The sequence below is a fragment of the Panthera leo genome, chromosome D4 (assembly GCF_018350215.1).
Source record: "Panthera leo isolate Ple1 chromosome D4, P.leo_Ple1_pat1.1, whole genome shotgun sequence".
Taxonomy (NCBI): Eukaryota; Metazoa; Chordata; class Mammalia; order Carnivora; family Felidae; genus Panthera; species Panthera leo.
Window position 1 is genome coordinate 5,216,463 of NC_056691.1, and position 27,304 is coordinate 5,243,766.

General features: G+C 44.1%; 1 protein-coding gene and 1 long non-coding RNA gene across 2 annotated transcripts in view; both read left to right on the top strand.

Annotated features, from left to right (window-relative positions):
• Positions 1-8,907: 8,907 nt before the first annotated feature.
• Positions 8,908-13,938, top strand: LOC122205166. Its single transcript, XR_006195929.1, has 3 exons — positions 8,908-9,281; positions 9,507-9,678; positions 12,775-13,938. It is a non-coding gene; the product is annotated as an uncharacterized LOC122205166 (long non-coding RNA).
• Positions 13,939-19,198: 5,260 nt separating this feature from the next.
• Positions 19,199-27,304, top strand: part of LOC122205133 (contactin-associated protein-like 3) — a 193,266-nt gene continuing 185,160 nt past the window's right edge. The window contains exon 1 of the mRNA XM_042913253.1: positions 19,199-19,229. The gene's annotated coding sequence lies outside the window, so the exon portion shown is untranslated. The remainder of the gene's footprint in view (positions 19,230-27,304) is intronic.

A 27,304-nucleotide genomic window follows, 5' to 3' on the forward strand; every position in this document is an offset into this window, starting at 1 on the left:
CAGGGAAGTACATCACTGGGAAGAATGAAGCACCAAAAGACGTATTTTGCTCCTGCTTGGCCAGTACGAGGGAGAGCAGCGTTTTCTGCTTTTTGACACAATCCTGGGGCGGATATTGATATCACACCTGCAGTCCCTGGGCGTGTTGCACTTTCTCAAGGTTCTGCCATGTGGGCTGAGCCGCTGTCATGCTTAGAACATGAATTTAATGGCTTTACCTCGAACGTGTTTTAGGGGAAGTATGGAAGTCGTTTCTAAAACAACATCTGTATATGGGACTCGCATTGCAGACAGCACATTATGTTCCTGGACGCTGCAGCTCTCCCAGGTGTCTTGAGAAGCAGGGGCAGGACAAGGACACCAAGGGAGGGGTGCTAAGGACATAAGACTGATGTGACTCAGGCAATGATTGGATCACCTCCCAAGTTTATTCTTATCTCACCACTAAAGCACGTTTCCTCCTTTCTCTCTAGTAGAGAAGAAAATCGTTTCCTCTACCCTCTTTGACTGTGTCCCCGGGGGTGTGCAAATTAAACTAAGAGAATACAGATTAACGGGAGAAAAGACATAAAATTTTTATTGATATTTTATTATGGATGAGAGTCCACAGAAAGGAAGTGAAAAATCAAAGAATCAGTGAGACAGTGGTGGCTGGGGAACTTACATTCCATTTTTAACAAAGGAAAGGGGGTTCGGGCTTGAAGAGACAAGTCGTAGGAAGGTGACTAGGAAATCTATGAGAGAAATGGTGGGAGACAGAGCTATTTTGGTAAGGTTTGCTTATGTGAACTCATCTCAGTGCTGACTGTCTCTGGTGATGGGTTGTCTGGGAGCAGGTGCACCTTCCTAAGGGATATTTGAGCTCTGATTTTAGGCGAAAAAGACGGGGGAGGGGAGAGTTCTTGCTGCACCTGTTGATTTCCAGTTGCCTTTAGCTCAAAAAAAAAAACAACAACAAAAGACAAACCTTGATGCTAAAGTGGCATATTTTGGGGGTGGCATACCCCGATCGCCTTCACTAATGTTTCAGCGCCTTCAAGCACGTGGAAGAGGCCTTTCTGCCCTGACAGGAAGGATCAATTTTGTTCTGTTTTCAGAAATCCTTTTTGAGGGTTTATTAGTGAAGTTAAATTACGTGCTTTAATCCCACCACTTGCCTGCAAAGAGGAGAGGTTCCTGGATGCTGTATCGGTGTTTCTCAATAGGCTTAATTCCAATGAGCTTCTTGTTTTCATTTGATTGCTAGAATTCTACAAGCTTTGTCCTCAGTACGCTGGTTTGTTTTTCTGAGTGGAGGATACACTTTTCAGAACAGCTTTTCCATCGGTGCACTGGGGTGGGCTGATGGGGAAGAGGCTGGGCATTCTTCAGGGCATTTTTGGACTGTAGTCGGTCTTTTCTATACTTTTATTGGGTAGATGTGTGTTTAATGGTGGAGCAGGATGTGACAGAAGGAATAAGTGGAGTGTGTTATCTGATCCCTTGAAATGTGTCTTAGGAGTCGATTTTTTTTTTTCCACACCAAAGAGGACACTTTACAACATTTCGCTGAAAAAGTACCATTTAACAAAGTGGCTTTGAGAATTCTAACTCAGTAAGTTAATAATGCTCATTCGCTAATATTTTTACGTTCTCTTTTTTGTAAGCATATTTTTCTTTAGGGGCGCCTGGATGACTCAGTCGGTTAAACGTCCGACCTCGGCTCAGGTCATGATCTCACAGTTCGTGGGTTCAAGCCCCACGTCTGGCTCTGTGCTGACAGCTCAGAGCCTGGAGCCTGCTTGGGATTCTGTGTCTCCCTCTCTCTCTGCTCCTCCCCCACTCATGCTCTGTCTCTCTCTCAAAAATAAATAAACATTTAAAAAAAAGAATATTCTTCTTTATAAACAACTTTATGAACGTGTAATCTATATGAAATAAGCTATTTTGAAGTGTATAATTCGATAAGTACTGAGATATATATGTATACACCCATGACCCCACCTTCACAATCTAGATAAGGAACTTATAACCATCTCCACCCAAAGATTTTTCTTACTCCTGTATAAACTTTTCTTGTCAACCTCATCAACTGACCATAAGTGATCTATTTTCTGCCACTAGGTATAAGTTTGTGTTCGTATAGAATTTCATACAGAGTTCACAAAATATATGCTACTTTTTGCCCGGTTTCTTTGACTTTTTGTAATTATTCTCTGATTCATTTACCTTCCTATACTTATCTGTAATGCATTTATTTTTATTGTCATATATTCTGTATGGCTATGCCCCCATTTGTTTATTGATAGATACTTCACCTACTGACAGATATTTGTGTTGTTTCCTAGTTCAAGGCTATTACAGATAACACATTTGCGTATCGTCTCTGTCTCTTTAGCTTTAGCCATACTAATAAGCATGTAGCGTGATTCCATTGTGAATTTTATTCACATTTCTGTAATGACTGTGAATCAGAGCATCTTTTCCTGTGCTAATTTGCATTCCATCCGTCCCTGGCGACGTGTCTATTCAAATTTTTTGGCCACTTTTTAAAAAGTTGGGTTGTTTGATTATTATTTTTTTTATTCGGGTGTCGTTGATATCCTATAACATCATATTAGCTTCAGATGTATAACCTAATGATTCAGTATTTGTATATACTGCAGGGTGATCATTCCCCTAGGTCTATTTAGCACCTACGCCATACATAGATAACACATTTATTTCCTTGGAATGAGAACTTTTAAGATTTACTCTCTTAGTAACTTTCAAAGCTACAGTCCAGCATTGTCAACTGTAGTCACCATGTGGTACATTAATGCCCAGGACGCATTTATTTTATAACTGGAAGTTTGCTTCATTTGACCCCCTTTCACCTTTTCCGCCCCCCTCCTGCCCGCCCTCCCATCCCCCACTCTGGCCACCCCCCATCTGTTCCTCGGAGCTAGGAGCTCAGTTTTTTGTTTTCTTTTTCGACTCCACACACAAACGAGATCATTTGCTGTTTGCCTTTCCCTGCCTGATGTATTTCATGGTAGAGAGTGTCCTCAAGGTTCATCCCTGTTGTCACACGTGGCAAGATCTCACACTTTTTACGGCTGAGGAATATTCCAGTGTGTATGAGCGTACCCCTCCCCCCACCTTACTCACACAGACATACTCTTTAACCATTGATTTGTGGGTTGACATTTAGGTCGTTCCTACTTCTTGGCCAGAATAAATAATGCTGTAGCCAACATGGGGGTGCATATACCTTTTCTGAGTTAGTGGTTTTCGTTTGTATACATATCCAGAAGTAGAATTGTAGGAACATACGGTAGTTTGATTTTTAATTTGTTGAGGAACTTCCACGTTGTTTTCCACAGTATTTTGCATTAATTTACATACCCATGAATAGTGCATGAGGGTTACCTTTGCTCCACTTGCTCATCGACACTCGTTACTTCTTGTCTTTTTGACAATAGCCATTTTAACAGGCGCGAGGTGATATCTTCTTGCGGTTTTGATTTGTATTTCCCTGATGATGAGTGATGCTGAGCATCCTTCGTGTGTCTGTTGGCCATCTGGATGTCTTCTTTGGGATAATGTCTGTTTATATCTACCCATTTTTTCTTTTCATTTGAGAGAGAGAGAGCACAGGTGGGGGAGGGGGGCAGAAGGAGAGAGAGAGAGACAGAGAGAGAGAGAGAATCTTAAGCAGGCTCCAGGCTCAACACAGAGGCCAATGCGGGGCTTGATCCCACGACCCTGGGCTCATGACCTGAGCCGAAGTCAAGAGTCGGATGCTTAACTGACTGCGCCACCCAGGCGCCCAAGTTCTAACTATCTTTAAATTGAATTGTTTGTTTTTTTGCCATCGAATTATAGAGTTCTTTATATATTTTGGCTCTTAACCCCTTATCAGATACAAGATTTACAAATATTTTCTTCCATCGCTTCTCGGCCTTTTGGCTAAGATCAAGTACAAATATTTTCTTCCATTCTGTAGGTTGCCTTTTTATTTGTTGGTGGTTCCATTTGCTGCGCAAGACGCTTTCTAGTTTGATGTAGCCCACCTATTTATTTTTGCTTCCATTGCCGTTGTTTTTGGTATCAGACCTCAAAAATCACTGCCATGACTGATGTCAAGAAGTTCACCATCAGGGCGCCTGGGTGGCTCAGTCGGTTGAGTGTCCGACTTTGGCTCAGGTCACGATCTCGTGGTTTGTGAGTTCGAGTCCCACGTCGGGCTCTGTGCCGACAGCTCGGAGCCTGGAGCCCGGAGCCTGCTTTGGATTCTGTGCCTCCCTCTCTCTCTGCCCCTAACCCACTCGCATTCTGTCTCTGTCTCTCTCAAAAATAAATAAACATTAAAAAAAATATATTTAAAGAAGTTCACCATCCATGTTTCCTTCTATGATTTTTATGGTTTAAGTCTTTCTTTCCAGTCTTCAATCCATTTTGAGTTAGTTTTTGTGTATGGTATAGGATGGTGGTCCAGTGTCACTCTTTGGTGTGTGACCCTTTTCAACACCATTTCCTGAAGAGACTGTCCTTTTCCTATAATACATTCTTGATTCTTTCATCGTGAATTCATCGGCTATATGTGTATGGATTTATTTCTGGGGTCTCTGTTCTGTTCCTTTGATCTGTGTGTCTGTTTTTATGCCAGTACCCTACCATTTTGATCACTATAGCTTTGCAATATACTTTGAAAGCGAGGAGCACGATGCCTCCAGCTTTGTTCTTTCTCAAGATTGCTTTGTCTCTTCAGGGTCTTTTGTCGTTCCATACCCATCTTAGGACTTTTTTGTGCTATTTCTGTGAAAGATGCTACTGGGATTTTGACAGAGGTTGCCTTGGATCTATAGATCATTTTCAGTAGTACGGGCATTTTAACAACATTAATTCTTCCAATCAATGAGCGTGGAACAATTTTATTATTTGTTTCCTCTTCAATTTCTTTCGTTAATGTTTTGCAGTTTTTAGCGTATAGGTCTTTCACCTCCTTGGTTAAATTCATTCTTAGGAATGTTATTATTTTGGATGCAAATTTAACTGGAAATGTTTTCCTAATTTCTCTCTCTACTAGTTTTTTTTTCGTAGTGTATAGAAACACCACAGATTAGAAACACCACTTCACTATGTTGAGGTATGTTCCTTCAGTACCCACTTTGCTGAGAGTCTCTATTATGAATGGACATTGACTTCTGCAAATGTGTTTTCTGCATCTGTTGGATGATTATATGGTTTTTACCCATCATTTTGTCACTGTGTGTGTCACACGGATTGATTTGCAGATGCCAAACCATTCTTGTATCCCTGGAATAAATTCCGCTTGTCAGGGCATAGGATCCTTTTAACGTATAGTTCGGTTTGGTTCGTTACTATTACGTCAGGAATATTTTTGTCTGTATTCGTCAGGGATATCGACCTTGAATTTTTTTTTTGACATCCTTATTGGCATCCTTATTTTGGCATCCAGTGAAGCTATTTGGTCCTGGACTTCTTGTGGTGGTGGTTGTTGTCGTTGGGAGGTTTTTGATTACTAATTTAGTCTCCTTACCAGAAATTGGTCTGTTCAGATTTTATTTATTTATTTTTATTTTTATAATGTGTTTATTATTTATTTTTGAGGCAGAGAGAGACAGAGCATGAGCAGGGGAGGGGCAGAGAGAGGGGGAGACACAGAATCCGAAGCAGGCTCCAGGCTCCGAGCTGTCGGCACAGAGCCCGACGCGGGGCTCGAACTCATGGAGTGTGAGGTCATGACCTGAGCCGAAGTCGGACGCTCAACCGACTGAGCCACCCAGGCGCCCCTGTTCAGATTTTAATTATTGAGTTTTAAGAGCTATTTATACATACAATTTTTTTAAATAAAATCTGTTACTTGCAAGTAGTTTTTTAAACCAGTTCATGGCTTCTATTTCTATGAGATACAAATAATTCATAGAAATACGAACTGTGAATGCTTTCAAAGAGTAGGTGTTTTCATCTCGATAAAACCCAGTTCATTGATGTTTCTTTTATACATTGTGATTTTGGCGTCCTAAGAAATATTCGCCTAATCCAAGGTCACGGAAATTTTCTCCTACATTTCTTCCAGAAATCATATCGTTTTAGGTTTTCTATTTAGGTCTATGGTCCATTTCGAGCTAACTTTTGTCCAATCTATGAAGTACAAATGAAAGCTCATTAAATACAATGACACAGATCACTCCTATGGCATGTGTTGAGAATGCTATCCTTTCTCCACTGAATTGCCCTTGTCCCTCATAACGAGCCTCAAAATCATAACTCCCATGTCAGAAGAGTTTCCCAAACCCAGCCAGATTCTCGTGTTGGAACATCCACCTCAAACCCTTTGAGTTCCCATTCCGAGGCCTACAAATGTGCTCCCACGACTTGCGGCCTCCCACTCCTGCTACGATTCTGTCAAGAGGGTCTTCACTGCTGGAGGTTTAATTAATTTAGGTCTGCTTCGCCGAGAGATTACCAGCTGACAAATTCCGATCCCATCTGATAATTTCCCCCATCCCACATCCCAGTAATTATTTAGGAATGTGTTTAGCTGGGGGATGTGAGGTTTAGTTGGAGTTCTTTTTGTCAGGTGCGATTTCCACAAGGAATGTTTCTATCACAACTTAAAATTTTCTGCGGTGAAGAGAGCAGCCTCTGAAAGGCACCGTAGTCAGATTTTCACTTATAATTGTAATTCTTTTATTTTCAAATTAGAATTGCTCCCACTTTAATATTTAATATGCATTCTACAGGAAGGTTTCTTACTTTTAATTGTTTATTCATATAAAAAGTACTCCTGGGGAGCATCCTTCTGTAACACTGCAACGGGGAACTACAGGAACATGGGGCCAAAAACAGTAACATTTCATCCTGGCATGTCTTGGCAAATGTAGGATAGACTACGGTTTAGAGGCCACGGTAGGAGAGATTAAATCCTTGGATCTCGCGGTTCCTGGGTTCGAGCCCCGCGTCGGGCTCTGTGCTGACGGCTCAGAGCCTGGATCCTGCTTCCGTCCTGTCTCCCTCTCTCTCTCTGCCCCTCCTCTGCTCATGCTCTCTCTCTCTCTCTCTCTCTCAAAGATAAATAAACGTTAAAAAAAATTAATAGAAATGGGTAACCCAAAAGGCATTAGGTTATTAGGCATGTTTTTATGAGATTCTTACAGTTATTTCTATTACTAATAATGTGCATTTATTGAATTATCATTCTGTCACTGGGCCTGGCCATTTTCTACGAAGCGCTTTTATAAAATACAGGCGATTTCACTTTCCCATCAGAAGTGCGGAGACAGATGTACGGGCCTCCGGTGAGGGGCCCCGTGCCAAGCTGTCGTGTCCTGACTTTTGGCCTCTGTACCGTCTCCGTGCCCAGACACTCGGGAGCCTCAAGTCCCCACTGACTCTGCTCTGGTTCTCTCTCCTCAACGCCAACCAGCTGGTTTCCTTATTTCTTCTTTGGTCTCATACACCATGTACGTCACGGCCTATTTGTGTGCAGCGTTGTTTACCGTACATGGCAGGAAATCCCTTCACCTGCGTTCTTCAGTCTCTGGCCAGACGGCTGGCAGTGGTCTAGATTCATTCCTTCACCATCACTGCTCGGCTGCCGAGTCGGGGAATCCCGGCAGCTGATACGCTTTGAGGGATCGCTCCTCTGACCCTTCGTAATCTGAAAATTAAACGCAGACATTGTACAGGTAGACTGGAAATAGAATTTTCTTCTTTGATTTTGATTTGCACACTAGATTTTCAAACCTTGAGCTGCCGGGCGAACTTCATCCTGTTTCCGCCTGCCATCTGCGTCAGCAGACGGGGGCGACTTTGGTCCCCAGGCCGCTCTCGCGTTACCCACCCACCAAGCTGGCTTCAACCCAGGGCACCAGGCTCGTGTCGGTTCCCTGAGGAATAAAATCCCACTTTCCAAGTGAAGGCTTTTTCTTCCAGCTACTCACTGGCGCATCAACAGACTCTGTAAGCCCGCCTTTTCTTCTTACTACTTGGAGATTAATTCTACAGTTCCCTCCTTCTTCCAGAACCACAGTGATTCGCATGAGAATGAAACAGTTGCTTCCTTAAGCCACTTTGAACCACATTGGGTAGGAAATGTCCTGCTGAAGATTGGGAGAGCTGGTGGGCGGGTGGATTGGATTTCCCCCGAATCTTCGGTAATATTCTCTGCTTCATTGTGCCGAGAGATTAAAGGTTGCCGCGAGGCTGTCTGAAGCTCTGAAACACAAATGTTGACATAGAGGACACTTTCTCAAAGCTCTGTTTATCTTTCTTAAAGTAACATGATGGTCTTATGTTTAATCCCGACGAGTAAAATAGGACCACTTGTTTAATATCCTACATATTTTCTGCTTTGTCACTGAGGGCACGCTTATGGAAAGAAGCCCTTCAGCAGAGATGACAATCACAAGTATTTACGATGACAAGTGTCATTTCGGGACTTTACCTGGGACAAAAGTGTGGTCAGCCTTTTCTGTAAACGGTCAGATGGTAAATATCTTAGGCTGTCTGGGCCATACTGCATTTCTTGCAGCTTCTGGACTCTGGTGAGTGGGAGCGGCCTTAGACTGTACCCAGAGAGTGGCTGTGGCTGTGTCTCAGTAAAACTTCATTGAAACCAGATTTGGTCCTCAGGCCAGAGTTCGCTGACCCTTGCCCTCGACAAAAAAGTGAAGCATCATGTTTAGTTTTGATTCCTTCCATGCCCCCCCTTTTTATCACCCCCATCTCTGTATTGCACCCTAATGGAGAGTTGCCAGATTTATATTTGTTCAGGATAGAGGTGTCCCCCAAACTACATGTTCCCTGACATTCGAATTCATCCGGGCCTGCTATATTTTATCTCGACAAACCCTATTCCAGTGATCTTTTCTTTACATACGTTACCCTTTCTTGGGGCTTGAGGTCCTGCCCCGGATCAAAGCGGAGGGATTGGATGAGGGAGCCTTTGCAGCAACATTGCCTGCCTTACAGTCGCCTCTTGGCTACATGTTTGAAACAATAACGAGGAAAAGGAGACAAGGGTTTTGTCTTAGGCTAAATATTAGCAAGTCTGTAGCAAACGAGAGAGATTTGCTGGGGCCAGAAGTTCATTTCCACTCCCTGAAAATCTGCCCTGCTCACAGGCACCTATCACTTCCACGTAAGGTGCATCCTGACGGAGTCTCAGGGAGGACGATGTTTCAAGAGGAGAGGTCACAAAGGACATCTATGGGATGCTATCAACGTTAGCGGTGGCGACATCACGATGTGCTACATCATGAAAGAAAGATGAAAGAATCTACGTGGCACAGGTAGGTGCCTTTCCACACGGGCCCGGTACTGCCTGTTAGTCTTTATACCCCAATTCTTGTTGTTAATTCAGCATAAAAAAATTCAAGGAAAAACTCTCCTTGCCTCCTCTGCGTTTGCCCGATTAGTAAATAGTTTCACTGGGGATGACATTTAGAAGAGTGTGGTCGCACAAGGCAGTTTGCTGATTTCCCAAGATGAAGGGACTTCGTTAACTCCTCTTACAGGACATTGGGCTCGGTCTTCGAGTTCACATGACATTCCAGGCTGGCTCTGAACGGGACAAAACTGTTGTCCAGAAAATGTTGGCCAAGTTGTGCTCGGCTGTGAGAAGTCGGTTCTCATGTTCTCTGGCGTGTGAGAGAATGCTCTGTCTTTCTCCATAAACCCCAAGGGAAGGTAAATGAGTTGGGGGGGGGGGTGGTGGTTTCCTGACGCTGCAGGCAATGAAAGGCGCCTTCATACCTCTGTTGTTCAGCACCATTAACCTTCCCGGTAATTGGAACACACGAAAGGGGCAGGTGAGTGAGAGCAGAGCTCTGGTCTCTTTCCTGGCAGGTACAATTACTTAAGCCTCCCAGTAAAGGATCGGCTTTAGATTCCTACCTGGAGCCACCACTGTCAAATCACTCCCGACAAAATCAACCACAGCCACCACTTAAAAAAAAAAAAAAAAAATCTAATGATATAATCATTTCTTTCTTCTGATCCTTGCCTGGGGATGAAAAGTGTACCCAACAATATAAGGTGGGCGTTTGTTACATAATTCATGTAACTGATCCAGTCCATCACGCAGAAAACGTAACAACAAGAAAAGGAGGTCTTAAAGGCTGACCACGTGAGGCCCATTTAGGATTCAAAGTCATTTTAGACTGCCAGGCAAAAATAGGGTTTCATTTCCCACGTAAGAAGCCACTCTCTGGAAATAAAGAACGCAAATCCAAAACTTTAATTCAGAACGAGATGCAGAAAGACATCACAGTCTAATTACAACACAGATAAAATGAACCTAGTCTGGTCAACGAACATAAAGAGTTATCATGTGTTCTATCAATGACATAGCACTTTTTATCCACAGTCTAGAGCTGTGGGGGTGTGGGCGGGAGCGGGCGTTTTCCTAGGCCAGTTAGACTTGTGTGTACAGGCATGCATTTCAGTGATAAGACAAGAATATTTAGAAAGGCACTTTAAAAAGTAGTTATCTTTGTAAAAGCTAAAATTTCCTATAATTAAAAGGCAAATCATCAAGCTGGATTCTCCGTAGTCTGGCCGTAAGCATCTTTGCCACAAGCTTTTTTTTTTTTTTTGCTGCAAACGCTTTTGCCACATTCCTAATTGGCCATAAGGCGATTTTGCCATAAAAGCTAAAAATCACGAAAAGATTTTTAAGGAGAGACATTCCTGAAAAAGGACACGATGAAGCATTGAAAGATCAATAACAAAATTGAAAAGGCTTTGTTGAGAAGGACAAAATATTTGAATGCATTTAAAGTGTGTGTAGGGTCATGGTAACACTGTGCAAATAACGGATTTTATTTTGTGGATTGTACTTAAACACTTGTCTTTAAAGACTTCATTCAGAGTATCCTATATGTACATATTTGCTCATCTTAAGTTGTCTCCTCGTTTGGCATCACGCTTTTTCTTTTTTTCTTTTTTTTTTTTTTTTTTTTTTTTTTTTTTTTTTTTTTTTGCTAAAATTCCTTCCTTCTTTAAGAGACGTGTCTGTTTCCAAATACTAGGATACATATTTGTAACTGATTTTGGTAGCGGGTTGTGAAAGCGCCCTTGTGAAACACTGTTGTTTTCTTGGCATATTGTCGACATGTCCTTTGATAGACGTTCCAAAGTTCTCATGGAAATGTGGGTTCAAATCCGTGCCCCCGTATGGACCATTATGAGGGCTAAGATTTATAGGCTGTAAAAATGAGAGTATCATGTCAATGGAGAAATGAAACCAAACTGTCAACAGTTATTTATTTTTTTTATCTCTTAAAATTTTTTTATGGCAAAATTGCCTCACCGCTAAGTGGCACAGCAAAAATGCTCAGTGGTGAAAAATACTTGCAGCAAAGACCTCTTGCTACAAAGATGCTTTAGAGAGAAGATACCAGACACAGTCAAGGCTCCCATCACGCACAGTATCGTCCGGGGGCATTGATATCAGAATGTGCTGTTATGTATCAGATTCTAGTTGCTTTTAAATCTACTTGAATGATGCGGTCACGATCCAGCTGAATTACAAAAATGTTAAATGTTTCTATTATTTAAATCAAGATTAAACTGGGGAAAAAAAGGCAAGATGTCTCAAAGTTTCTGATATAATTGTAGTGGGGAGGAAATACAGACGAGGCGGAATTTGCTCTCCTGACCCCGAATTCTGAGTTGGGCCCCGAGATTTGCTTTGGGTAGTGAAACGCTGATACATGAAGAGGTTTGGAACAGCCTTGCCTTTTTCCCCATTTCTTCTCTTGCTTCCCTGCCACCATTGTAAGGTTCGTTGGCCACATGGTGAGTCAGAACCGAGTCATTCCAGAGGGGGCCATTCTAGATCAGCCCAGATTGGCCAAGTGTCCCTACTCTCAGGGCCACCGTCCGCTCAGCACACCTGTCTTGGGGACACTTGCAAATTGCCTGCCACTAAAGGGGGGGGGGGGTTGTTTGACAGCATATGACGGCAAGAAATACCTGACAGAGCCGCTTACGGTTTTGAATTCTCGTTACATTTCTATTTGGGATCGCCGTGGTAAAGTAGATGTTAATGGCTTCAGTGTATTTCTAGAGTTCCTGTATTCTTTTTTAAAAATAGCTTTGAGATCAACTACCACCCAATTCACTTCTTTCAAGTGTTCAATTCAATGGTTTTTAATATATTCACAGAGTTGGACATTCAACTCTCACAATCTACTTTCGGGTACTTCCGTTACTCCAAAAAGAGTACTCTGAAAATAGCTACTCCCCTTAGATGTTATCCTTCTATCCCTTCCCAGCCCTCGGCAATAGCTTGTCTGCTTTCTGTCTCTATGGATTTGCCTTTTCTGGGGAAGTTCGTATCTATGGACCCATGTAATATACAGCCCTCGCGGCTGACTTTCACTTATGTGTTCAAAGCCCCTCTATGTTGGAGTACGCACGAATCCTTTATTAGCATTTTTTCTCCAGTCGGCATTTTTGTAGCCACAATCAATCCAAATTGAGATCTGTAAATCTTCCTAAGGTTACAACTTCTGTATCTAACGAAGCTATATTTTCTTCCTTTTTTTTTTAGAATTGGGATACACTATGCATAACACAAAATTCACCATTTTAATCATAAAATTCAATGGCATTACATTCACAATGCACAGTGCAACCCTCACCACTATACCTCCCAGAACTTTGTCAGTTTCCCCAGCTGAAGCTCTGTGTCCATTAAACATCATCTCCCCATCCTCCCTCCCCACAGCCTCTGGTGACCACTACTCTGTGTTCTGTCCCTGCATTTGTCTCTTCCAGGTGCCCTATAGAAGCGGGATCATGTCACGTTTTGCCTTTTCGGACCGGCTTCTTTCACGGAGCGTGATGCTTTCAAGGTTCACCCGGGTCGGAGTGTGTATGAGAATATCCTCCCTTTTAAAGGCGGAATAGTATTTAATTGTATGTCGCAGCCATATTTCATTTATCCGCTCACGTGTTGATGGACTTTCGGGTTGTTTCCACCTTTTGGCTACTGTGCATAATGCTGGTATAGACATTCGTGTACAAGTTTTTGCGTGGGCATGTTTTCTCTTGCATATGTCGCTGGGAGCCACGCTGCTCTGTATCATGGTAATTCCACGTTTAACCACCTGAAAAACCCCCGGATTTCGTTCCAAAGAAGCTGCTCTAGTTTACATTCCTTCCAGCACTGTATAAGGGCTCCCGCTTCTGGACATCTTTACCAACATTTATGATCGTTTCTCTCTGTTTTTTTTTTTTTTTTTTTTAATTATAGCCATCTTGTGAGTGTGATCTCTGCGTGGTGAGTTTCAATATTTTCCAATTCTGCACAGTTTGGGACGTGCTTTATTGTCAAAGTAAGGGTCAGATACAGACTGACCACAAATGGTCCCCTTTCTTCACCAGTGATCAAATCAACATAAATGGCATTTACGAACATCATTTCGGGACTTGAAGCCCTTTATCCCCCCGTCCCCCCCACCGCCCTCCAAAAAAAAGATGGTGAAATTAATACAATGTCTTATCCGAGTATTAACCTAAAAGGAGAAAAGAATACAACAATTTTCATGCTGCTTTCTCTCTGAAGCGTGAACCTTATGCTTATTGACTACGGCAAATAAAACATGGTGCACATCGTCTCTGCGAACAGCTCAGTGCCTTCTGGTAGATTTTCACATGGAGACTAAAGCCAATTTTATTCTCGACCAAATTTAGAAAGTAAGTTTTGTACCTGGAATTGGATGCTCAGGGTGATATTATTACTTGTCCTACCCTGTAATAAAACTTCACACAGACCCCATTTTCTTTGCTTTTCTCTCTTTCTCTCTCTCCTCTTTTTTACATTCTTCTTAACTTGTTTGAGGTGGCCACGATTTAGAGATGAAGTATCTACTTCTGAAAAAGGGTTTCCTTAGCTTTTCACCACGAAGCCTACCAATTTCAACAGCTAAACTCGTACAAATTTTTAACTCCCTTTCAGTTTCTACTCAAACGGCATTTTGTTTTTGGGCAAAAAGCTCCAGATCTCTCAATCCAAATGCATTTATTTGTTTGTTTATGTATTTACCTATTTATTTACCTATTTATTTATTTTTGCTTCCTACATTGGAAGAGGTATCATTTAGATTCTGGATGTATAAAATTATATTTAGAAATCGTGCCTCTTCAAGTAGAGCTCTTAAGATTCTTATGTCCGGATCACGTGTTGATTTCAATGTTAAGTGAAAAAACCAAAAAACCACAACTTTTTCAGATACACTCCACCCCGCCTCTTTCCTCCTATCCCTAAAGAAGTGAGGAAAAAACCCAATTACCTTTCATGCCTCCCATAAAATTAGACGTCTGGTTCAAAAGGTACAAATGCATCTCATTTTATTTTTAAAGGAAAAGAGAAATGTCTGTGGAAACTCGTGTAATCGATCCCATGAGTGTATCTGCCCGCGTGTCGTGATTGAAGGAGATTCCAGGGTCTCCTGTCTCTCCTCAAGGGTGCGCCCTGCCTGTTGCCATCGGTGGGTATGTACAAGGATTGGCACTGGAGCGTGCAATGTTTGAATTGGGTGGACTGCTGGCCAGCTGACTCCGAGGGGCAGAGAGAGAGAGCGGGAGAGAGAGAATCCCAAGCAGGCTCCGCACCGTCAGCCCAGAACCGTGAGATCATGACCTGAGCCGAAACTAGGAGTCAGACACTCAACCAGCTGAGCCACCCAGGCCCCCTTCCAGTTTAACTTGTTAAGCTTCTCTGATTCTATCCAAGCCAGAATGTCAGGGAAAGGGTGTGTGATTACCTAGAAGCCATCATGTGGAATGTTCCCTAATGCCCTTTGGGAAATGCCGTGTAGTATTGTTTTTATATGTCAAGTTCTTTAACGGTGCCTTATTTTGGGTTGTCTTAGATACCGGTGCTGGTCGCAAAAAGTCCTACTGGGTTGAAACAGGCTGAATGTGTAAGAAATATGAGGTTGACTATTCTTGTAGCCGAGATTTATGTCATCAGATGCATAATCCTTTGGCTGTTAAAACCTCTGCTTTCCAAGGACTAATTATAGGGAACACAGCTCATCAGAGAGAACCTGAAAAGACGCTGTGCAGTGTGTCCTATATCACACATGTGACATTTATTCTCGCTGGAGTCTGTCTCTCGATAATTGTTCTTCAGGATTTGTTGCTCAGGGGCTTATGGGAAAAATTACTCCTAATAGAAATACTATTATATTTTATTCACAGTATTCTAACTTTCAGAGGATTTAATGACAAATCTGTTCCCATTATGAGAGTAAAGTTAAATGTATTTCTAGATTTAAATAAAACATGCGGAAATCAGAATTCATAGGGAAAAAATTGCCGAATGAAGAGGGGAATGAATGGAATCTCGTTCTAATCTGTGGCGAGCCTTGAGAAGGGTCTTCACTCCGGTCAGGAAAGTTGGTCCTTCCTCTGCTCCAGGATGAAGTGGACCCGGCTGTGCAGGGAAGACAGAGGACGTTGGTCAGGAAATGCTATGGGCTCAGTTTCACTTAGAACAGGCACCCCGTCTGCAGTTTCCTACCTGCTGGACATCAGCAGTGGATTCCTTCCTCGTCATTTGTTTGTGACTCCTGCTGGTATCAATTTCTCTCTTGTGTTTCGTATAACCTCTGACTGCAGCCACGTATCCGCGGGCGCGATTTGTGGGTTTGAATCATCAGCTCTAGAAACGTGCCAGATTACGTCTCCACATTTTTTCCCTTGTCTTTCCTGCTTAGAATAGCAAAGAGCTAGGGACATGGGTCAGGGATGGACCGAGTTAGCTTCCGGTGTTTGGGGGTGTTCCGGCAGGCGCCCTACCTATCTCCCTGGAGCCCAGAGCTCCACGCCTGGAGCATCAGGCCTGCCTGATCCAGTGCCCTCTCGACTGGCATGATGTTAAGAGCTCACCATTCACTTTCTCCTTGAATGCGTGGACCAGTCCTCTGTGGAGGGACCATGAAAACCTTACCAGACAGACGAGGATGCTGAGGCTCCCAGGGGCCACTAATTCGCCTACTAAAGAGACGAACCGAGAAACCACTTGGGCCCCAGGCTAGCAGGTCTCTGCTTTGGGTACGACTGTGTGTGGTATGAACCCTCCTCACCTGATGTCCCCCTTGTCTTGGGAGGCCATACGATGGCCCCGTGCTGATGTCCAGTCTGGCATTCTGTTAAAAAGAAAACCACAAGCCCCAGATGGAGTCACTTAGGCTAGGCCAAGCCATCAAACTGGGGCTTAATATCTAACCTAATTAAATTTTCCACCTCCCTTTCAACCAGGACTTTTCTGGTCAGCATTAATAAGGTAATAAGGTAATCTGTGCTATGGGCCCTCTCCAATCCCCAAAGGAAGATGAAGTAATCCGCCTAAAGGAAGATGACGTCACCCAGAATAATCCTTCTTTTTTTTTTCTTTTTCTTTTTCTGCCTATGACTTCCTCAGCCTTTCTCTAAAAACCTTTTCCTTCCTATAGCCCTTTGGAATTCCCCTCCACTTGCTAGATGGGATAGATGCGGCCCAGTTCTGGGATTGATCAAAAAAGTCAAAGAGGCTTTAAAATTTGCTCAGTTGAATTTTTGTTAACAGTCCAGGGCTGTGCAGCTTCAGGGTGAAGCCCACCCAGGGGCCTCACTCCCTGCGTTTGCTGGGTCTCCTCTGACTTGTAAAAACCCATCCTAAGGCCTGCTCAGGTGATTTACCATCACTGTCCTTTTGGGCTTTATCGGCATCAATTATTGAGGTGATTACTAATGCATTCTACATGGGTTTCCTGTGAATCCCTGAGTACAGTGTTCATAGGGTGACAACTTTTCTGTTACAGAGACACCGATTCTCTGTGAGAAGGTGTTTCCAGAGCTCCTGGCCTCCATTCCTGACCTGCTGAGTGACCCTGGACACTCCTCTTACACTGTCTGAGGTCCAGCCTATTTGTTAAATGGGCATAGTATTGACTTCAAAGGAATGTTGTGACCATTTATTTAGACACACACACACACACACACACACACACACACACACACACACGGCTTGGTCTCTGGGTTGTTTAAAAAATACATTACATCCTGAATGTAAATAGTTAATTTATATTTGCTTTACAAAATTAGAAATACAATGTTCTCGTCCCAGGACCCCAGGGGGCCCTGGAGAAGTGTCTGATGAATGAATGAAGGTCACTCCACTGCCTGTGGCTTTTGCAAGTTTCCGAATACACCTGCTGAACAGGCTTTGCGGTCAGTGTTTCCCACCACTGGCCACTGCCTTTCAGCTGGGGTGGGCTGGAGGTGTTCTGGATTCTTAGGGAGGGGCCCACGTGGGCTGCACAAGCCTGTAAAGTTGGGATCCGAAGCTCTATATTTGGGTCTAATTCTCAGCACTTCTGGCTGTTAATTCTTCGACTTTGCCAAAGCTATTCGCATTTTCTATGTCTTGTTTTTGTCTGTTTCCCAGGCCGCAAAATAAGAATAATGAAATCACCTATTCTGCTTGCTTCGTGGTCTGGCAGGTGGGGCTCCGCTAAAGGTTAAAGTTCCCTTTGTATTCTGATCACTCCGGAAGGTACAAGAACGCCTGGAGCCTGTTTTCCAATCTCAGCACATTTGCGGGGAGTCTGATCACAGTTGTAGGAGAGTATTGATCCCGGTGATGCCGGGCTGCCACTCCTGGATTTACACCTTCTGATGGCCGTTGCAGGGAGTAACCGCTAATCTGGCAACGGATTTTGAAGTCACGAGTCTTGAAATCCTTCTCTCTCCGTGGGCCATCTGGCTTCGGTCTTTATGCTTTGAAGCTCCCCCCCCCCCCCGACTTTTAGATACTTTTCCTTTAATATTCTATCATTAAAAAAAATATGTCCCATGGGTGCCTGGGTGGCTCAGTCGGTTAAGTATCCGAGTTTGGCTCAGGTCATGATCTCACGGTTTGTGAGTTCAAGTCCCTCATCCGGGCTCTGACAGCTCGGAGCCTGGAGCCTGGAGCCTGCTTCAGATTCTGTGTCTCCCTGTCTCTGCCCCTCCCCTGCTCTCTCTCCGTCTGTCTCAAAAATAAACAAAACATTTAAAAAATAAAAATAAAAATAAAAATAAAAAAATATGTCCCCTTTGGGGATTGTTATGAGACAATCTGAGTGCAAAGCAACACAGCTACAGTAGATACAAGTTATTTCAAAATAACTTCATTTTTCAACGAAATCTATTCCTTTCACCTCCTTGGTATCAGGTCACTTCTGCGATCGTGTTTGGAACAACATTCCTTCCATCAGGATGCCAGTTTATGGTTGTATCGACCTGCTGCTGGTCGTAGCCCTCCGATTCCCAGGCAGGAATATACATAATTACAATGCTGACGCTCCAGCGGAAGTGGGGTGGGGGGTACACTTTTAAAATAGATACATTTTCCTGTTCTCCCCCTTACTGCGCTCTGACTGGCCATCCATCCCTGCCAAAGTTTAGAGGGTTCGACGCGACCATCTGATACACGAATATGGAGTTCATTAGGGTGTTTTCACTGCGAATCATGAAATGCGTTCAGAAAACAAGAAATCTTCTTTCCAATAGTTGCAATGCGTGTGAATATTCTCTCCCAACCCGATTCGTTATTTCTCTCCTAAGTTCATCTTTTCTACTAAAAAAAAAACAAAACAACAACAGCAAAAAGAAAAAACATAAAGAAAAGGCAGTTTTCCTGGCGTCAGGGCGAACGCTCAGTGCCTGGCGGCGGCTGCAGCAGCATCACGCGGGTGGCGCTCGCCCCCTCGGACTGCGGGTCGCCGGGAAAGGGGACGCCCCGCAGGTGAAGGCGCTGGGAGACGCGGACGCGCGGCGCCCCCCGCGGTCCCCGCCCCGCTCCTCCTCCTCCTCTTCCTCCTCCCTCCCCCCTCCCCCCGCCCCGCGCAGGTGGCAGGCCGGCCGCGCAGCGAGCGCACTTCCGCCCGCCGCCGCCAGGGGCGCCCGGGGCCGCGCGAGCCCGCAGCGCGGGCGCGGGGAGGGCGGGGGTGGGTGTGGCCGCAGGTGGGGCGCCCGCCCGGCTGCCGCGCGGGTGCGCAGAGCGCGGAAGCGGCGGCGGCGGCGGCGGCGGCGGCGCGACCCCGGCCGGGAGCGAGCGGGCAGAGGCCCGCGCGGAGCGGCTGCCGGACGCCTCGGGTGCTGGGGCGGGGGGACCATGGACCGTGCGGCGGGCGCCGTCCTCGGGATGCTCCTTCTTTTGTCTGCTCGGCCGTGGAGCACGGCGGTGGCAGGGAGCCCTTGTGAGTACGGCACATCTTTTCCAACTTGCGTTGACAACTTAGAATTTGTGTTTTTATTAGTAACGAGTGTTTTGCAGATGGCAGCGCTGGCGTGTTTGGGAAAAGGAGGCATTCCAAAAAAAAAAAAAAAAAATTCTCTCCAAGTACCAGCGCCAAGATAGGAAGGTTTCTCTTGCATTTTCCCTCCTGCCAAGTCTGAGATCCAGCAAAAGCCTGTGTTTGACTTTTTTTTTTTTTTTTTTTTTTTTTTTTTTTTTTTTTTTTTTTTTTTTTGCCGGCGAGCTGAATCTTCCCTGAGAAAGCTCAAGTTTTTAGTAAAACCTGCAGCGGGCATGAGAATACCGAGGCGCGGAGAGTCCGGCGGGAGAATAGCTTCAGAGGAGGGGAGGCCAGCAGGCCGGCGTGGTCATTTATCTCCTTGCGGTGTACATGCGTTGGGGAGGAAGCGTGTCAGCGCGAAGCGGCGGGTCCTGCATTAGCGCACACGTTTGCAGTGGGCGCTCTGCGGAATTCGGGGCGCCGCGGCGCCGCCCACCCTGCCTTGGAGGGTCCCCGGGATTCCGGGAAGCCGGACCCCTCGCGAGGTAAAGGGAGAGACAGCCTGCCTTCCAGGCTCCTGTCATCCGTGCACCTGCTTGTGTGTGGTGACGTGCGTGTTTCTGCTTTTGTAGGTTCCCTGAGGCTACGGTAGCCTCTGGGTCCCGGGCTAGCTGCCGCTGAGTCCCCTCGAAAGATGCTTGCTAGCCCGCCCGCCTCGCGGTATCTGACTCTGCAAATCAGGAGAAGTTTGAGGAGTGTTGTTCAGATTGACATCTCTCTCCATCCAGGGCTTTTCTTGCCTTGATGGATTTTAAGGAACTCTCTGTCCTCCCCCTCCCCCCCCTTCCCTTCCTGTCCCATCCGCCTAAAGAAAATTAAAAAAAAAAAAAAAAATCAGGTGTAGGGCTTCGGACAAGCTAGTAATACATTTCAAGAAAGTGCTAGCAGGCGTGTTCAGAAACCGACTTTGCTGCTGGGTATCCGGATTTAGCTCTTGGGGCCCCACCTCTGTCCTCACTGGGAAGCCGGCTAAAGTGGGAAGCGTTGCACGTAAAGTTACCTTCGCGCCCATTCGTGCACGGATGCCGCGGGGCTGTGAAGGTTTTGCGGTGTCACGGTCTAGTATCAGCTTATTTAATGCCATGTCGTGTGTGAGTCACTCCTCAAAATGAGCCTTAATCTCCTTGAAGCAGATACTGCCCCGCGTTTCAGACACAATTTTAATTTAGCTTGGTGGGACAACTGCTCTGAATTAATTAAAACGGGGGCGTTTACATACAATCAAATCCTTAAATCCTTCGGCAGAGCACTTGTTATTGTGCTGAGAAATTCAAAATGACTAGTACTAAGTGATTTGCTGGTATTCGTACATTGGAGAATAACTCAGCATACTTACTCTGAGGTACCATTAAAAAGTCACCGGAGGTCACTCCCACTTCAAGGAAACGTGGCTTTGAAAATCCTTCCCAGGAGAGAAAGCAGAGGGCCGGCTCCTTAGTGGTGGTTGCAGCCTATCGGCAAGATCAGTGGTATTTATTTTCACTTAGTATTTTATTCCCTGAAATCCACGTAGGTATCGTGTTCTTTCACACAGAGCGTCCTTCTTACAAGGCACCTGCTCTGGGGTGCTCTGTGACTGATTATCCATGCAGGTTCCCATGTCTGAATTGGATGTGTCCCGAACTCAGTCCCCCTGGGACTGAGTCTCTGGGTGACTCTTCAGATGTTGATGCTGGTTTTTTTGGCCTCTCAGCCTCGTGTACTTAGGTGTATTTGGGACTCTTATCAAAAGTTCCATAAATTAAAGAACCTATGTAAATCTGCATTGCTAAGGACATTTTATTTATTTATTTTTATTTTTTCAATATATGAAATTTATTGTCAAATTGGTTTCCATACAACACCCAGTGCTCATCCCAAAAGGTGCCCTCCTCGATACCCATCACCCACCCTCCCTTCCCTCCCACCCCCCATCAACCCTCAGTTTGTTCTCAGTTTTCAAGAGTCTCTTATGCTTTGGCTCTCTCCCACTCTAACCTCTTTTTTTTTTTTTTTTCCTTCCCCTCCTCCATGGGTTTCTGTTAAGTTTCTCAGGATCCACATAAGAGTGAAAACATACGGTATCTGTCTTTCTCTGTGCTAAGGACATTTTAGATAACTAAAGTTCAAGTCCTTGATGGGATCGCCACAAAGATGACCCTCTTCAAGGGTCAAGTATATATTTAAATGACTTTGAAGATTCACAGGGGCCCACCCAGATGGCGTTTGATAATTTCCCAGTAATCCCCTTTGGCATCATGTGTAGCAGTAGACGGAAATGGTGAATGAATCTCATGCCTGAATTAGCTAATTTGCCGGATTCAGTTTTTCTTTAACTCCAGCATATTTGGGAAGTGTGTGTTCGATGTGTGTGCAAGCAGGGTACATCAAACATGGATTTGTAATCTCTTATCACTAAGTCAAGGCAGAGGGGTCTTTTTTTTTTTTTTTTTTTTTTTGTTCTGTCCCATCATTTGAGAAATTCTAGAGAGGAGTTTGCCAGCAGTGTGGGATTTAAGCTACGAACAAGAAATGGCGAACATCAGCATTGCTCAAGAAATTTTAAATCAGGAAATGACACACTGGAGGGAAGATGTTTCTAAATGGCCATGACCATGGGCTCGTTTTCTTGTTCTGTATTCTCCGTCTTTTTGAAGATAAAGCAAGTGGAATGAACTGCCTCCTCCAAAATATGGCCACGGACTTGATATTTAGAAAAAAAATGTGAACATCTGTCTAGTCTGCCTTTTAGAACCCTCCGTCCCAAGTCAAGACGAGAGTGTTCTAATGTGATCTGTCCTCTGAAATAACTCAAGAGGGAGGTTATAATACAGGTTTCCAAGTTAGAGCCCTGCTTTCTAGAAGTTGTTATGTAGGCTGTTGCCTCCTTTAATTCTTCCCAAGCGCCACAAATGGAAGAAGGCAATAGCTCTCTGTTTTAGAATTATTCTTGTAAATCCACGACTCCTTTATGAATTTCAAGACCTTTCTGGAGGCAGAAGAGATATGATCTGAATATGAAAATGTCAACATTTTGATTGTGTATTTAGTGTTGTAAGCCTGTTTCCCGGATTGCACCTCAGTCTGAGGGGTAACGTTCACCCCCTGCCCACTTAGGAACAACACAAGTGAAAGTTAATGTACAGCTGAATTATTTTCCCCGTGTAAGTAAGGTACAAGCTGTGGCTGATAGCTGATCTCCCCCCCCCCCCACCATCTCCACTGAATAAGGACAGATGCATATGTTAGAAACTTCATTCGTTGATGGTGATTATTTGTGATATAAATGATGACATTTTTACAGATCCCGGGATTCAGTTTAGTGAGTATGACTGACTTGTTCTTCCTTCGTTAAATCTCAGTACTTGTAATTTTCTCTAGAAGCTTCCTTGTGATTCCTTCCCCTGTCAAAAGCACCCTTCTCGTTTCAAGGAAAAAAAAAAAAAAAAGATCTATTTCTGGCCCACTGCAGGTGGGGTGTACACTTTGAATTGCCCTTGTAGGGGTGATAATGTAAATTTGTTTTTCTATATTGACACCTGTCCTCTTCCCCATTAAATCCTAGACCAGAGAGGTCTCTGACCATGAAAGGGGGGTGTGGATCGAGCCCATTTTGTTTGCCAGCGTGGGAAACAAACCCGTGACCTTCACAACTACCTAGTGTTTGATCTAAGCGATAAACATGTTAAGACCTCAATTTGAAGATTTGTACCAGAGTTGAACCCTTTCTTCGTTCGAGCCTAAGCTTCTTTATGTGCAGAAGCATTACTGTATCTTCTTTGATGAAAGTGCATTCATATAATCCCGTGATAGAAATTATCGTCCAATAGTATCCTTTTGTAATATGAATAACATACATAGTTTGTAATAGTGAGACCGTTGAAGTATATGAATTATCCTAACTTGGTGACATGATTAACCTTAATAATTTGGTATAAAAATATATGCATGCAGACTGGGTGACTGGACATAATGCTACAGTTGCTAAGAAGTATGAAATCACGAGCACTTATTTAAGCAAAGTATTTGTCGTATATCTCTTCTCGAGGGTTTTGTTTTTCAGAAATAGTGGACGCAGATTCTTTGTAATTATTTGCTAAGTGTCATCAAAATTCTTTATTGCTAACTGAGCCTACTCAATCTTCCAGTAATGTCATGAGTGCTAAGAGGCTCAAGGTAGTCGACAAAGAAATTTCGCCTTGGCTATTACGGACTAAAATCCTTCCAGTATTTTAATAGGCTCAGGCTTTTCTTTGCCTTAATAGCATGCTCAGTGCTTGTCTAGAGTGAGTCCAGTCTTCCAAGTTAATCAGCCTAGGGTGTCAGAGGGTGTGCCCGTGGAGCAGGTGAATGGGGAACCCATTCTCGATGCAATGAAACGTGTTGGGGAAAATGAGCCCAGAATATGGGGATGTGTGTTTTAGCAGAAACTGGAGCTGAGAGTTTTTTGGAAAGAGCCTTCCACAAACTAGTAAATAGATCCTTAGTTATAGTATTTGAATACACTTCCCAGAAATACTGAGGTGAAGGTGCTTTTCAGAAGCAGAGGGAAAACAAAAACATCTTCTCTCCAGAAAACTTGCAAAGTCCATGGTGACTGTCAGCACAAAGTGACAGGCAAGAACAGAGCTGGCTGTTTTGGGGGTTGACACTTACACGATTTTGGAAGATTCTCTAAGCAAAAATAAACGAAATAACCCTGAGGACACATCATCGGTGACCCTCCCAAGCCTGGAAGGGTGTTTTGGGGAGAGGACTGGAGGTCATGAGAATCCACTTTTTTGAGTTGATTTCGGAAAAAAACGCAGCGCATTCAAAACTACTTCATAAGGGACATATTCACTGACAAAAACGTCTCAACTGAACAGATTTCAAGTTGAAATTTTCTCCTTAAGTCAAAATTAGACTTCGAATGTAAAAGTATAGAATAGCTCCAACAATTTGGAAGTAATAGACCCAAGGTTCTTCCCCCTACTTCCTTTTAGAGTCTTTAAAAGGCTTGGCTTCCACATACAGAATTCTTCAGAGTAGCTTCTGCAGGGTCCCCTTTGCACCTGCCTGTCACCTGTGACCTGTTGTGTTGCGGATTGCTTTGGGCGTCGCTTGCTTTGTGTTGAATAACTTTTAAAAACGAAATTATTAATGTCGGCCTTTTTATGAAAGGCATTAGACTAAATGTAAAACGTTCTTTCAAAGTAGACATCCTTGTGATTCCTAGTTTGAATTTTATGGCGTAGGATTACACGCTTTAAAAATGTCTTGGGGCGCCTGGGTGGCTCCGTGGGTTAAGTGTCCGACTTCGGCTCAGGTCATGATCTCTCGGTTTGTGGGTGCGAGCCCCACATCGGGCTCTGTGCTGACAGCTCGGAGCCCGGAGCCTGCTTCGGATTGTGTCTCCCTCTCTGTCTGCCCCTCCCTCCCCCTCTCTAAAATAAATAAGCATTAAAAAATGAAAACAAGTCTTTGATCACGCGTTAAGAAAAATTATACACAGCCTGTAAATACTGCGAAAAGAGTGTGACACCATGACCTTTTTACTGTTACACAGAGCATTGTTTAATGCCCACATGATAGTTTTAATTATTCAGAAGAACGCACCCATGCCTGACTTGGTCATTTACTATTTGACCAGAGCTTGGACACTAAGATGTTACAAGTTAAATTGATTTTTTTTTTTTTTTTTTTAGGTTCGAAGGGTAACTACAAAGATTTTATTGCACGCTGGCGCAGTCGTAGGACAAAAAAATGGTGTAATGTATCTTCTGTGGGCTGTGGCTTTTATCACTCGGTGGCACTCTGATAAGATGCTCGCGGAGGGTGTGCTACCTCTAACTCAGAGAGAGAAACACGAGAAGAGTTTGCTTTTTTAACTGGCAAACATAATATTTTTGAACGCATCCTTTCAGGGGATGTGGTAAATAGTGCGCCACATACTCAAATTCATGTCTTCCTGAGTTTTATTGAGATGTGGCTTTCCGATACTCCCCCACTGGGGGTCCCATCAGCCAATCCGCGTGGTGGTTGTCCACGGAGGAGGGATTCCCATGCCCAGTGTTCGCGGGGCCACCGCTGGGGGTTGGGGGGGGATGTGGCCGGACAACCTTGCTGGAATCTGTAGTGGTCCTGTAACCTCGGGCGCTGTGGCTGAGATCTAATGTCCCACGTGCCCCCGTCATTCCCATCCATTGCTCGGGGTGTTCAGGACCCAGCCGAAGATTTCTCGGAGCTTGCGAACAAGCAGGGAAATTACAAGCTTGCATGACAGCAGGAGTGACCGGTTGCCCTGCGACATTAACTGAGGCGCTGCCTTCAGGACTCATGGTTCTAATTAGTGTGTGTGTGTGTGTGTGTGTGTGTGTGTTTTTAAAAATTTTAACATCTATAAATCCCCAGGCAACCAGAGAGCTTGATAAAGTTAAGCTAAGCACACTGTTTCTGGGAGTGGGGAACCGACGGCAGGGGTGGTGGGGTGACTGCTGTGTGTGTGTGTGTGTGTGTGTGTGTGTGTGTGTGTGTGTCCCGAGGTCCAGGTATGCAGGATGGAGTCATTTCTTACCAGCTATTGTGTAAAATGGATATTCTCCAGTTTGGATTTCTGAGTGTGTGAGCAATTAAGAAATACGACATCCGCCCTGTCCCCGTTGATCTCACGGGTGCTGGGTCCCCTGGAGCTGGTACGCAGCCGTCCCCATCTCGCAGCCCCTACCCTCTTCTGGTCCCTGGGAAGAGTTTACCAAGGAAGCGCTGTAGGGTTTGGATTTAAAGGCCAGTAGATACACGAATTTCTAGCATTTTAGCATTAGAAATTTTAGCATTCTAATAAAATTCTAATTTTAGCATTAGAAAATAATGCAATAATTTGATTCAGATCAAAGAAAGTCATTTTCATCAAAACCACTATTATGGAAGAAAATATATGTATTTTCTAAATGTTTATTTATTTTTGAGAGAGAGAGACAGAGCACAAGTGGGGGAGGGGTAGAGAGAGAGGGAGACACAGAATCTGAAACAGGCTCCAGGCTCTGAGCTGTCAGCACAGAGCCCGACGTGGGGCTCGAACCCACGAACCATGAGATCATGACCTGAGCTGGAGTTGGACGTTCAACTGACTGCACCACCCAGGCGCCCCTGGAAGAAAATATTTAAAGAACTGTGATTGATTTTAATGTCTCAGATTTGGCAGATTTAAGAAAAATAATACATGTCTGTAGACATCTGTTCAAATGTTTCGAGATTATCAAGATTAAGGATTTATTGTGTAGCTTTACATTTGCCATGTTTTTGATGTCTAAAACTTGAGAATGATGGAGGCGCCTGGGTGGCTCAGTCGTTTAAGCATCCGACTTAGGCTTAGGTCGTGATCTCATGGTTTGTGAGTTCGAGCCCCATGTGGGACTCTGCTGACGGCTCAGAGCCTGGAGCCTGCTTTGGATTCTGTATCTCCCTCTCTCTGCCCCTCCCCTGCTCATGCTCTTCCTGTCTTTCTCTCTCAAAAATAAATAAACATTAAAAAGATAAAAAAAATAAAACTTGAGAATAAGAGCATTGCGACATTAACGGTATTACAACATGAAGAGAAAAAATAAATAGCTGTGTACTGTCATCAGGCAAGCTAGCCAGTCTGTGATGTGATTCTTAGACTTCTTGTTGAGTTGATTCCCCGTGAGCCTTGACATTCTCAAGCACATCCTTTTCTATGATGTGGAATGTGTAGGCAGTGCTAAGAGTTAAAAAAAAAAAATCGGAGGGCTCAAGGAGGGTAGGTTGGTAGAGTTTAAGGTGTATTTCAGGGAGTTTAGGGGAGCAAACACCAAAATTAGGCTTTCTTAAAGAATCACGAACATTTCTGAAAATAAATTTTGCAGACATAGAACCCAGGAGAGTCGACAGATACCAAAGTCTGTTCCCTGTTAGGGAAAGGCAGATGATCCCTTCTGAATTACAGTGCAAGGCTAAGAAAGCACGATGTTGGTTTTCTGGATCATAAGAATAAAATT